This window comes from Echinops telfairi, unplaced genomic scaffold (genome assembly GCF_000313985.2).
Source record: "Echinops telfairi isolate 266 unplaced genomic scaffold, ASM31398v2 ScPeMD7_9;HRSCAF=40, whole genome shotgun sequence".
Classification (NCBI taxonomy): Eukaryota; Metazoa; Chordata; class Mammalia; order Afrosoricida; family Tenrecidae; genus Echinops; species Echinops telfairi.
Window position 1 is genome coordinate 92296942 of NW_022103906.1, and position 13012 is coordinate 92309953.

A 13012-nucleotide genomic window follows, 5' to 3' on the forward strand; every position below is an offset into this window, starting at 1 on the left:
GGTTTGGTAGGCGCAATTGTACAGCGATAATAAGTAGAGATTATAGTAAAGTCATAGAGAGCATGAGAGTTAAAGGATAGAGTCAAGTAATGGAGTCAGACGCAATTCATGGTAGCAAATCTCACCTCCGCCCGGCTTGATGGTCTTCGTGGAGGGGGCTTAGCCGTCAGAGAAGAAGCCGCTGCTTCGTCCTCCTTAGTCACCTTCTGGCCACCCTCCCGAGTACCAGGGAGCCTCGATATTTATTGCTAACCACGCATCGTAATCATACATCACAGAAAGGGGCTATACAATTCATTCTAGAACAAGTTTGATCGCTCTAATGTCTCACATAATAAAACAGACCATTACTATTCTGGGAGGCATGCAAGTTCCCTGATAGTGGACAATAGCCTGAGTCACCAGGAGGGATATTAACATAGGCAATACAATCAATAGGAGAGGAATCACCTAGGGGTGTGCCCACATTGGCTGTGGAATAGACAGTGGTATCTGCTTGATCTAAACAGCTGATAATGGCTAACTAACCTTGGTCACCCTTGGGCGGGTTTGACCTCTCTGGTAAGTCTGCAAGTGAATAGACCACCATTATCCTTATCAGAAGGGAGTGGGTCTTATTCAGGGTGAGTCAGACTAATAGTCTAGCCACTACAGATGGCCAATGTTAAGGAGGATAACCTCTGACCTACTTTTGCCCAGAGTCACTCTTAAGCAGCTAAGTTTGGTACATATTTTGGGGAGACAACTTAAGAGAATTCCTTCTGTTCCCCACACAGCACTCTAAGAATGTGTACTTCTCTGAAACTAATTATAGCAGATGTGCACATCTGACTTATTGACAGGTGTCTATGGCTCCAATGTTTATGGAAAATAGACTTTCACATGGACATACAATGGCTTGACAAGTCTGGTTGATATACCTAATACTGATCCTGGTTGTGTGTGTGGTGGGGTGGGATGGGGTGGGATGGGGAATGGTGGTGGCTGGGGAGCGTGCAAAGGCTCATCAGCCCTGCTCTCATTTGTTTCCGGCTATTGGCTATCTATGGAATAGCAGGAGTTCATTATAATTAAGTGTTTTCACAGTGTAGTGGGTTACAAATGGGGCTACGAACCACAGGGACAGCAGTTTGAACAGAAAGATGAAGCTTTCTACTCCTCCAAAGAGTGACAGTCTCAGAAAGTCACAGGGACAGTTCTATATCCTATAGGGTCTCTATGAGTCGGAACCGACTGAATGGCAGTAAATGAGTAGCTTTTAAAGAGAAGGCAATTTTAATTTTATTACATTTTCAAACACAAGGGTAAGGCAAAAAGCATTTCTACTAGGATCTCACTTCATTTATGTATCGGTTTATTCCAAATAAAGTATGTCTGAGATCAGTGGATGGCTGCAGAGGAATTGTCTCAGTAATACACTCGCCTTCACCTTGCTCACATGCCTCCAGTTAAAGGTTCAATCAGAGCAGTGGTTTCTGAGGGGATCAGCTGGGCCACTCATATTGAAGGCAGAGAAATCAGCTCAGGTGGAGGGTGCCAATGGAGCGATCTTGATAGATTTTCTGGAAGGACCCAGGATGATCATAGGGATTATCAGCAAAAAGCTTTAAGAAAATTGGAAACTGCCTTAACGGGGAAAGGTCAGAAAAAGTTGTGCTAATGAATTTTGTTTTCCCCCATGGTGCATACTCAATCTTTGAGAGCAGTAAGGGATGTCCTATGAGAATATCATTGGGAAACCTTACTCCAACCACCTTACATCCCTGTTTTTGCCCTTTCAGACTTCCAAAAATCCAAAGGACCTTTAAAATGAACAAAATCTGAGTTCCATATCAATGCTAAAAACTGATTTTGACTGGATTTCAACCAAAGGGCACAGGTTTGCCCTGGGAAGGATTTGAGAGAAGGGTAGAGTCATTAAGAAGTATGCAAACTTAGATGGAAGATATGTAGAGAAAAATTACCCTCACATTTTGATATTTTAGTTGAATAATGGATGCTATAATTTCATAGCAGTGCTTTTTGACTGAGGTCCACATTCCACACAGCCGACATCTTCCATCCTGTCACCTGTCTGCCCCGCAGGGTGCGGGTCATTCTGTGAAGAGGCAGCAGTGACTCAACCCTACTTTGTTAGAGTGAGATTCATATAGATAGTAGTGATGGTTTCCAAGAAATAATGATTCGTGCTGAATCCTGAGGGAACTTGGGGAGAGATTTAGGCCTCTTATTTGGCAAAATTTAGGGACAGAGCAGCCTGGATTTCCGGCCCCCTTTCCTCCACCCCCCTTATTCTGTAAAGCATTTTTGCTCTAAAATGCTCTTAGATGCATTCCTTCAAGCTTCCTACAGTCCCTACTTCCCAGATTCTAGAATCCTTGTGAGTCCCCAACCCAGATGGGCAAAGGACTTGGGGATTTAAGCTAGTGACACAATTCTAGGCTGGACAAACTCTCCTGTACTTTGGCTCAACAATAGAATAGTTTTAAGACATCCTAGACTTTCCAATAGTAAAAAAGCAAGATGATCATTGGTCCTCAGAAAAGCAGATGTAGGGAGAGTGCAGAAATCAGATTATGTTTGGAGTTCCTGTTCCTCCAGCTATAGCATGCTATGTGTTGATATCTAGGATTCAGCTCCTGGGTCATTGCTGTCCGTGGTAATTGGATCACTGTTTCTTGGGACAATTTCTTTAGTTGTTTGCTAACACTTCTTTCTGTCCTTTTCTCCTTGAAATCCAGTTTAGGGAACAGTAGCACTATCTTTACTCCTCCTTTTAGCAATCTCTTTCTTCTCTTTTCTCTCTCTCTCTCTCTGCTTCTGTTTAATAGTAACAGTAAATATTAGTAGAGTAAAACTTCACAGAGTATTTAGTGAAGATAATTTAGATCTGTAATCTGACACCACAATGAAACGGTATGAAAAGTGATCTCCGTTTTATAAAAGAGGAAAGCAATACTCAAGAGTAACACAATCAAGAAATGACTTATTCAAGATGTGCACACAGAGAGAAACAACTAGTCATTAGAACTCAGTTCAAACTCCTGTACTGTTAACAATACATTATGCTTTTTACCCATTTATGAAGTTTTATTCTGAAGAAAAGCCATATGGAAATAAGCTTCCATTGAACACCCTTAAACCATTGATCAAATCAGGAATTAAACACACTTCTATCAAGTCCATGCTGGCTCATAGTAACCCTGTAAGGACAGGATCGAGTTGTCCTTATGAGTTTATGAGACTGTAACTCTTTACGGGAGTAGAAAGTTCCATCTTTCACCCACGGTGAGACTGGTGATTTTGAACTGCAGACCTCGCTGATCAGAAACTATGGATTGTAATAGCCCCGCCCACAGAATGAGGATATCAGAAAGTGAATGATTCAGAAATAGTTATGTTGATCTTGAACGTTTTCTCATTTGTTTTGACCTAGACTTAAATTGTTCTATTCTGCTTTCTTTTGGAATGAAAAGAAAATGTAACCCATGTCACTGGACAAGTTGTACAGAAATTGTTCAATGAAAACCTAATTGACTATGTAAATCTTCACAAAACACATAACATTAAAAGAGGAAAATTCACAAGTCAAGCAGGTACATTTTATGGAGATTTAAAGTGTTTTCCTCTCTAGGTAAAATAAAATGCTATCCTCTGGTAATGTAATTTTACATGTGACCAAAAATCCCTGGCCGTGGAGTCAGGACCTCAGGGTGGTGATCGCCGATCTCTCTTCTTGCAAGTAAATACACCAGTCAATTTCAAGGAAGGACTAAGATGCACACAGGGTCCCTGTGTACACAACATCAAGGAGCACATTGACTTCTGTTTAATTTAAAAGATCATTTTATTGGGGGTTCTCACAGCTCTTATAACAATCCATACTTCAATTGTATCAAGCATATTTGTACATAGGTTGCCATCACTGTTTTCTAAACATTTACTTTCTATTTGAGCCTTTGGTATCAGCTCCTCTTTTTCCCCTCCCTCCTCCCACCCTCAGGACCCCTTGATAAATTACGAATCATTATTTTTTTCATATCTTTCACCAAGCACTGTCTCTTTCCCCATGGTTTTGGTTGTTCGTCCCCCTGGGTGGTGGTGGTTATGTGTCGATCATTGCCATGGTTGCCACCTTCCTCCCATCCTCTCCCCCCTTCCCCTTCTGCTTCCCCTTCCCCTCCTGGTATCCCTATTCCCATTTCTGTTCCCGGATTCCCTGTGTTGTCAGCTCTTATCTCTCATCTGTACCCATGTACATGCTCCAGTGTAGCCTGAACTGAAAGGCAGGACTGGGGTCATGATAGTGGGGTGGCCTCAAGGAACCTGAGGAATATTGTGTGTTTCATTTGTGCTATACTGAGCCCTGATTGACTCATCCCTTCATTGTGACCCTTCTGTGAGGGGATGTTCCATTGTCTACAGAGGGTTTGCGGTCTCTGCTCTGACCCCTTCATTCTCAGCAACATAGTTTTTGTTTGTTTGTTTTGGGTCTTCTGATGCCTGTACCAGATCCCTTCTATACCTCATAATGGCATAGGATGGGGTGCTTCTTCCATGTGGGCTTGTAGCTTCTCTGCTAGATTGCTGTTTGTTTAACTTAAAGCCTTTAAGACCCCAGACACTATATATTTTGATAGCCGGGCACCATCAGCTTTCTTCACCACATTTGCTTGTGGACCCATTTTGTCTTCAGCGATCCTGTTGGGCGGGTGAGCATCACACAGAATGCCAGGTTGTTAGAACAAAGTGTTTTTGCATTGAAGTAAGGCTTGAGCAGACCCCAAAGTTCATCCACTATCTCAGTGTATTGCCATATAAATATATGTATATAGCCTAATGTCCCTATTTTTTATATGTTTATACGTCTCTCCATAGCTTTGCTTCCTAGGTCTTTCCTGTATCCTTTTACCTTTCTCCTATCCCACCATCACACTTGCCCTTCTTCTGCCTCTTAGTAATTTCTCTCAGCTAGATTGCTGTTGCCCCAACCCCCGTGACCCCCCCCATCTCCATGTTCTCTTCATTGTTGATTTTAATTTCCTAGTTGTTCTCCTGTCTATGGCTTGTTTGCTCACTGCTCCCTTCCCCCGCCCCCCCCTGCCCCCCAGGTTCCTCTTGAATCACTGATCCATTGCTTTCTCCTCAAGCTTGCTTCCCATGCCCGTCTTACATAGGTAGGCAAACCCACAATAACAGAGAAAGACAAAAAGAAAACAAAGCTTGAATACAAAGAGGGGAAAAATAAATAATAATAACTAACAAAAAAACAAACAAAGAAGCACACATAATTCCAGGTCTGTCCGCTGACCTTTATGACTATTGCCCACTGGTACTGGGGGACTTCTAGGAACTGCCCTTCTAGCCTGATGTCTATTTTGGGGACTCCTCAGGGGCTCTGTGCCTCCAGTTGCTGATCTGTTGTATTCCCTTCTTGGTTCACCCCACTGTGGGGGGTTCAGACTGGACTAACTCCCAACTGCGTGTCCCCCATATTGTCCTCTGTTGCAGTATGCTCCAGTCAGGGACCATCATGTCCCGAGCTGTTGTCAGCCCTACAATCTCTGTGCCTTAGCAGCTTCGTGCAGGGACATCATCCTCCGAGCTTGCTATGCTGATATGGGGTCTAGGTCCTCACTCACTCTTTCCTTCTTGGTTTGCTTCCATTTGGGCATGACATGCTGACCCTTCTCCCCAACCTGTAGGTTTAGAGTTGTCCTCTGTAGCATATGCTTCTAGGGAGGGGGTCAGTTTGGGTATGATTGGGGCTGGCCCTGTAGCCCACTCTTTTCATGACTTGCTCCATGTGGTTACATTGCCCTCAAGGTCTGGTGCGCCATGGTGGGGTCTGCATGCACACTCCCAAATCTCTGGAGACATAACCAATACTCTCCCCCTGGGTGGGTTAGTGCTCCACCCCACACCCCCCAGTGACATTGTCTCCCTTAACCACCCACCCCCACCTCCCTCCCACTTCCTCCCTTTCCTGTTCTTTGGGTTGGAATAACATGCACATCCATGAGTTTGGTCTGTCCCCCACCCAACTGCCTCTACCTCATGAGCTAAGTGGCCTTTCTTCTATATGTGCTGTGCTGATTATGAGTCCTCAGGGGACTCATGTTGTACTTGTCCTTTTGTGATTGGCTAACTTCGCTTAGCAGAATTGCCTCCAACTCTTCCCATGAAACGATGTGCTCCATGTGGTCAGCAGTGCTTTTCAGTGATGCATTGCACCACAATAAATATTGGAGTACAGATGATTGGCCATGGTCTGTTTCTTTCTTCTTCTTGGTATATGCCCAGAAGAGGGATAGCTGGGTCATAAGGTAGGTTCATTACCATTTACTTTAAATATTGCCAGATTGCTTTCCACGGAGGGTGTAGGTATGTGCAGGACCACCAGCAGTGGAAAGTTTCTATTTTACCACATCCCTGACAATATTTGTTGCTCTCTGATCTTCTGATTTGGGCTATCCTCAAGGGTGTTAGGTGATATCTGATGGTTGTTTTAATTTGCATTTCTCTGATGGTTAATGATTAGGGGAATTTTCTCATATATTTATTGGCCATTCAGGTCTCCTCATTATGAAACTTCTGTTCATCTTTTGTCCTCTTCCTTGGGGGGTTAACTGTATTCCTCTATTTGCAGGTTGGGAGGATATGGTAGATTTTAGTAATAAGCCCTTTGTTTGTTTTGTCATTGCTAAAAATGCTCTCCCAGTCTGTGGGTTCTCTTGTTTTTTAACAGAGTATCAATCATAAAGCTCTCTTCCAAAAAAAAAAAAAAAAAAAAAAACTCTCTTCCTTTTTCATATATGCATTAATCACTATCAAACTTCCTTCGATAACTGCTTTTGCTGTATCCATATGTTTGGTATATTGTGTTCTCATTATCATTCGTTTCTAGGAACTTCCTAGTTTCCTCTCTAATCTGGGCCAGTACCCATTCTTGTCACATCAGATCGTTATTCATTTTCTAATTGTTTGACCTTGTTTTTCTGGTTATTCATTTTTTGATGTCCTGCTTTATGGAGTGGTAATGTGGGAGGGATATCTGAGCAATCTCTATGTGTCTGAATTTAGTCAGGCTGGACCTGTGTCTCAGCATGTGATCTATTTTTAAAAAATGAACCATGTGCACTTGAAAAGAATGTGAATTTTTTTGCATTTGGATGAAAAGCTCTATAAATGTGTGTCTGATCCAGTTGCCTAATTGTAATGTTTAGCTCTATAGCCTCCTTGCTGAGCATCTTTCCCAGGGATCTTTCTCTGATTGTGGTATATTAAAGTCATCTACTATGATTGTTGTGTCTGTGATTTCTTTTTTCATCTTTTTAATAGTTTGCTTTATATATTTTATAGGTCTCTCATTAGGTGCATAATATATTCACTGTTTCCTGGTCTACTGATCCTTTGAGCATTACATAATGCCTTTTCTTGTTTCTTATTATGGTTTGCACCTTGAGGTCAATTTTGTTGGGAATTAGGATGGCAACCCCTGCCTTTTTTAAGTTGTCTTTTGCTTGGTATATTTTCTTCCAGCCTTTTATTTTTAGTCTATTTTTGTCTGTGAGCTTAAGTTGTGTTTCTTGCAGGCAACAGGTTGATGGGTTGTTTTCTGAGCCAGTCTGATAACCTTTGCTTTTTAATGGGTGAGTTGAGGCCATTTATACTCAGAGTTATCACCATCTGTGGATTAATTGCTGTCATTTTGCAGTTTTTGTGTTGGGTGTTTTCCTATCTCCCTTGACATCAGTGTGCTGTGTTTGTGTGTGGGTCTTCATTCTTGCCCTCTTTTTCCTCTGAGGCCATGCTATCTTGGTAATTGTTTTTGGTGCGTTGACTTCTGGGTGGAGTTGGTCTCCTGCTTGTGCTTGGTGGATGTTGGTCTTCTGACCATATTGAGTCAGCAAGGATTTTCTGCAGGCTTGGGTGTCTTTATGGTACATTCTTTGAGAGTTTTTCCTTGTCCTGGAAGATGTGTTTAAATTTTGTATTATATGTTGTCCTCTAGTGCCATTTGTAATACAAGCCTACATCACTCTTTATTTAAAAGGTGGCTTATTGGTTTTATAGTATAGTACTAGCATTTTCATTGTATGGAATATATAACATCTGTAGCTACACAGATAGATGAGTTGATACTTGATGGATAGATAGAAGTTGATAAGCAATCAGGTAGTTAGAGAACTGCTTGCAGTCTCATTGGCTCTGATTTATGCTGACCTTATGCACAACAGTACAAAATGTTAATTAGTACTGTGTCATTCTCACAATTGCCAGCATGTTTGAATTCATTGTTAGGACTACTCTGTGAGTCATCACTTCAAGGATCTCCTTTGCCCTCTACTTCAATAAATATGATACTTCCTCAAGCAATCTACCCTTCCTACAAGCGAGTCACACATTTCTGTTACTCTTCACAGTATTTCTTTGGCTAATATTTAGAAGTATGGCACCAAGCTTTTCTTCCTAGTTTTTAGTCATTGGAGAATTCTACTAAAACTTGTTCATCATGGAAATTCCTGCTGGTATTTAAAATATCAATGACACAGCTTCCAACCACACGGCAACATGCAAGCCATCACAGTCTGACAAACTGACAGGTGGGGAATACCATCCGTATTGATTATTTATTTGCCTCAATTAAGCACAATTTAAGTGTGACTTTCCTCCACCCTTGACACTTCTCTGATTTTTAGTTTAACTATAATTGAATGGCCTTCGACTGGATGTCTACCCTTAAGTCTACATTAGCACCGTTTTTAAAAGTACTCTTAGGAGTACATATCTACCTACATGTATGATGAGGGTAGGAGGTCTCTGGAGTGGGCCATTTCCTTTAAATTTTGTCTTAGGCCAATAGGATCCATAATTTTCTCAGACACAGAAGACCCACCTTAATTGCCCCTAGGTGAATTTATGACTTGAGTTAGTCATTCATTCATTGTTCAGCTCAACCAATATGTATGCAGCACCGAATATGGCAGGAGGTGGGCTATGATGAGAAATACAAAGTTCTTGTGGGACAGGAGATCACAGATCAACACTGATACAGACAGGCCAAGAATCCATTACAAAGGAATACCAGAGATACTGCAGTGAGAGCGTGAATGAAGGGTTCCACAATCATTCTTGGCTGCCCGGGAGGGAGGAAATAATTGTTGAGGAAGGGTTAGCCAAGCAGATTAGTGGGGAGGAGAGAGAATGTTTTGGAAAGAATTACCTGGTAGAGCAAACAGCATATTCGGCAACATAAATAGACAATGAGCTTTATAGTTTAACAGTTAAAGTGCTTGGCTGCTATTGAAAGGTTGGAGGTTTGATTCAACCTAGAGAATAGAGCAGTGGGCCTTGAGTTTGGCTGCTAATCATAAGGTCAGCAGTTTAAATTCACCAGCTGCCCCATAGGAACAAATTGAAGCTTTCAGCTCCCATAAAGATTTACAGCCTCAGAAACATAATGTGTTACTTCTACTCTGTCCAATAGGGTCACTATGAATGAGAATTAGCTCAGTGGCTGTGAATGTGGCTCTTTTGTGTTTGAGAGGATGCTCAGAAGAAAGGGCTGGTGATTTACTTCTGAAGAATCAGTGATTGACAAGCCAGTCAATGGAGCAGTTTACTCAGGCACACATGTAGTCACCATGAGTGTACGTTCACTAGCTGGAACATGGAACTGTGGGGAGGCTGGGGGTAAAAGACATTGATGTGCTTGTTTGTTTAACCACTTGCTCTATCCAGATCTTAGCCTTCCCTGCAGAGTGGAGCAGATTTAGATGCTAGCTGGGGACCTGGGAGAGCCAGGTTGTCTTCAGAGGACTGGGAAAGCAGAAGCATGTTCCTGAAAGGTTTATCCTCAAGACAGCAGCACTCTCACAAACAAACCTGGATCCTGAGCTCTAAGACCGAGTTCTCAGTGAGCTGGGCCTGGGCCATCATGGTGGAATCGTGACTGACAGGTGAAAGAGTTACCTGAGGTACAAACTACCTGCCAACTTAGCAAAAGAGTCCTCTTGGGATTTTCTCTATGATCCTGAATACAGAGAAATGACACAGTTCTTGGGCTTTAAAGTGCAATTCTGAATACCTTTCTAGAGACCTACTCCATTTGTATCAATTAACTTCATTATGTGGGGGACTTCCCTTTGCAGTTGGTGGGGCTTTTTTAGGGTGACTCTGGGAAGTTTATTCCCTTCCTCCCCACTAGTTGCTCCCTCTGGGATTCACAGCCATTCCTTTCAGTTGGTGCAATTAGACTGAGAAAGCTGAGCCCCCTGGGGGAGGAGGCATGTGACTGGCCATGCTCTGCAACTCCCTAGCTGGAAGTGTCTGGGATTTATTCAAATGAGAATGTTAAACTATCTGATCATGGAAAGCTCTTCTGATTTCACGTTCTGATTAAACCCATGGTTTATCTGACATAATTGATCCTCCCAGGGAGAAACTCAAAAACCAAGTGAGGCAGTTACATAATCTCGTGTCAACTTGAGGATGTTAAGAGTGAAGGGGTGGAGTCTAGCCTGTCAATCAGGTGACAGCGTATTGATGCTTCATTGGAGGTGTGGCCTTCTCATGAGGATTCTGGGAGCTTCCTCTCTTTTTCCTGGGAGCCTGGCTATACTCACTCTTTGCTTCACCTTCCTGTTGACAAGCCACATGGAGCCACAGCAATGGTAGCCAGAGCCCTGGAGGTGCCTCCACCAACACTGGATCCACAAGACTTGCCACCCACAGTCCCATGATTTTCCTGAATTTGGCTTCATTGCATATACTGTGTGAGTCTGAAGAGGAATTTATGGACTAGTGTTGGGCATATGGGCTAATATCAGACTTATGGACTTAAACTGGACTGGGCTGGGCTGTTTTCTGAATATACAAATGTTTTTTGATATAAAGATCTTTCATATATATATATATATGTATATATATATAGTGTGTATGTGTGTGTGTGTCTGTCCCTGGATTTATTTCTTTCATCAACCTGTACTAACACATCAAGTTCACAGCCAACAAGTTGATTCCGATGGATAACAACCTTCTATGACAGAATAGAATAGCTCCTGTGGGGTTCAGAGACTATAAATCTTTACAGGAGTATTAGTCAATGTCAATGGGCGTCTATAGGCAATTGGGGTGTGCACAGTGACCAAGAGTACATTTTCAGAAAAGGATAATTAGCATGCCTTCTGAACTTGCCTGGAAGTCAGATCGGTTCCTGCTTCCTGGGTGTCTAGCAAAGTCCTACCCACCTAAGTTTCATGGTATCAGGTGGGAGACACTTCTCACATGTCTGTGTCACAGCCGAGCTCCCCCAAATGGCTCCATTCTTTGAAAAATGTCATTTCTCTGCCTGGGTCTGCTTCCAGAATTTGTCTCTGCAACAGGCTCATTTTCCCTGTGTCTGTGCTACCTCTCTGAGCAGATTTGGTACCACAGCTTAACTTTGGAAGTAATCGCTCTCCTCATTTTTCTGCTTGGTGCTGCTGGAAATGGACCAACAGGACACCTTTCCAAAGCTCCAGATTGGAAAACAGAGGAAGCACAGATTGGAAGAGAAACCGTATATACAAAGCAGGAGTCATTTCATGGGGAAGCAGTGTGTCTATCTATCTTGATCACTATCCAACCTGAGTCTCAGAACGAGGTTGTGTGAAGGCAAAATGAGCTGTATAAAATGAAACAAAACCTTGAAATGGACTGTCAGTGTATACTTTTAGAAAGTCATCACTGGATTCGTTATGAACATATTATTGGAGCGCCGCCAAAGAAATTCGCTCTTAGCACTTTGATAGTGTATCCCCACTCCCCCATCTTCTTTTTCAAATAGGGAGTAAAATCCAAAATGAATATTTATCCCAGTCAAATGTCCTAGTTTCAAATAACAGCCTTGCTCCCTGTTGATTCCCCCTGGATGAATGCTAGCCCCCGGGCCTTCTTAGACATTGCTCGAGCATTATCCCTTAGTAATTTGGGCTGTGAGATCAGTTTGCTAATAAATGAATTTCAGATCTATTTAACAAGGAGGCAACATAGTGATCAAAGTGTGTAGTTGATTAAAAGGGGGCTGGTGGGGAAGGGTGTGTTTGGAGCGGGACATAAGAAAATACAGAAGCGAAGAGAAGAATGGGTGATATGTGTGTATGTGATCTATCTTGCCACCAGACAGCTCTGTGGCCTCTGGAGGACGGACACATTTACTCTGGGGAGCCTGTGAGCTAATGAGGGTCAATGGTAGAGGCATTGTGCTTTTCTGCATACACATTGCTTTCTCTCATGCTCCGCTCTTTAATCCTCTCAGCAATCTGTTGGGAAAGCAGGAGCAGAATGATCATTCCCATTTCACAGATGAGGTTGTGAGAAGTGCCTTGTCCAGGAAAACACTGGCTTTGGACAGAGCCAAGACAGACTATTCTTTTCATTGAGTGACGGCTATTTTACACATTTTCCGTACAGTACTCACCTTGTGAGTAAACTTTTTGCTGTGAGACCACTTGGGAAGCACTTCACACAAGCATGAATTGCTTTCCATGGTCCTCCTTCCTGATACCTGATATTCTCAAAAATTTGTTCCCAGGAGTTATATTGTTGATTTATGATGTCCACTTTCACAAACAGCAGAATTGCCTCTTGGAGGAAAGGGGAGAGGGCCGGGTAATCTCAACAACTCACTGCCATGGAGTCAATGTTGACTCATCATGACTGTCTAGGGCAGGGTAGGACTGCCCCTGTGGGTTTCTAAGACTGTGACCCTTTATGGGAGTAGACAGCCTCATCTTTCTCCCATGGAACTGGCTCGTGTTACGAGTGGCAGTCCTTCAGTTAATAGCAAACTGATCTCACAGCCCAAATTGCTCATGGATAATGCTCAAGTATGTCAAAGAAGGTCCGGGGGATAGCATTCATCTGGGAAGAATCAACAGGAAGTAAGACTGTTATTTGAAACTAGGACGTTTTACTAGGATAAGTATTCATTTTGGATTTTGTTCCCTATTTCAAAAAGAGGATGTGG